Consider the following 1309-nt stretch of genomic DNA (forward strand, 5'->3'; position numbering starts at 1 on the left):
GAAGGAGAAGCAAGGAGGGATGGACTGGAAGGGCGCGCTCTGTTCCGTACTTATGGCCGGCGAAGGCCAACCGCCGACCTCCACGATCGTAGGTAATCATGACCCATTTTGCATGCAGGGACTTGTCCAATCCGTGCAGTTGCCGAGGCGCCATGGGGAAGTGGAGACGCCCCCATCCAATCAACCGCCATGCGGTGCCCAAGGCCGCATGCTGTTAGGGCCCGCGGCGCTTGCTCTTACCCTTCCGCCTCCCTGCACGGCCAAGTCCGGGCGCGCCTTGGGCCCGGGGGCTACTGTCGGTGTTCTGGGAACGGGGGTCCCCAGACTTGCCTGCCTGCGGCCTGCGGCGTGGCTCAAAGGGGGGGCCCAGCACGGCCCATCTTCACCAACACAAACCCAAGACCCTCGCGAGGGGCCAAGCCTCGCGGGGCGGACGACGCGGAGCTTCCTCAGGCACGACCTCGTCAAGCTGGCTCACGAGGAGGCGGAGAGATCAAGGCGGGATACCTCACGAGGTGCCCGTAACGCAAGCCATGACGACTCAGGGCGCCAGGCGGGTGCCAGCCCGCGCAGCGTCCTCCTTTCCTTTTTGGTGCAAAGGGGACAAGCGCAGCCGCGGAGTACCGAGGCATCAGGCAAAGGTTGCCATTTCAGTGCAACAAGACCAAGACCAGGAGGACTACGGGATGGAGGTCACCGTGGAGCCCAAGACGGCGTCATCACCAGAGCTTTGCGCAAACAAAGACTACTTTTGTCAGGATAGCTGATACTTGCTGTCCCCTTTCAAATTAGCCCGCCATTGTTGGCTCCCTTCCCGCTCGATATTTGGGAAGAGGACCAGGGCCTCTATAAATAGGACCAGCCACCCACTGGTCTGGGGGGTCGTTCGATCGGTTGATTGAGTCAGAGAGAGAGAAAGGTGACTGAACTCCTCCCAGCAGTTCACCGCCCCAGCCAAGAACAGACCCTCGCGAGGCTTTTCTTCCTTGTATTGTTCATCATCTTCAGCCCAAGAGGCAATCCACCACACCACACACTGGAGTAGGGTATTACACCACAATGGTGGCCCGAACCAGTATAAACCTTGTGTCTCTTGCGTTGTTCTTTCCGTAGTTTAGATCCTGGCATGGGGGGGGGGGGGGTGCAGGTAGGTAGGAGGCGAAATCTCCGCGGGCACCCCAGTGTTTGAACCTCAAGTGTCTGCCAGAACTCGAAATCCGACAAGGAAAGGATGATGGAGACTATGATTCCCCCACAAGTCGGGATGAGACTCCGAACGAAAAATAATAATAAAAAAAGATGCCAAAGA

This window comes from Triticum dicoccoides, chromosome 7A (genome assembly GCF_002162155.2).
Source record: "Triticum dicoccoides isolate Atlit2015 ecotype Zavitan chromosome 7A, WEW_v2.0, whole genome shotgun sequence".
NCBI classification, from domain to species: domain Eukaryota; kingdom Viridiplantae; phylum Streptophyta; class Magnoliopsida; order Poales; family Poaceae; genus Triticum; species Triticum dicoccoides.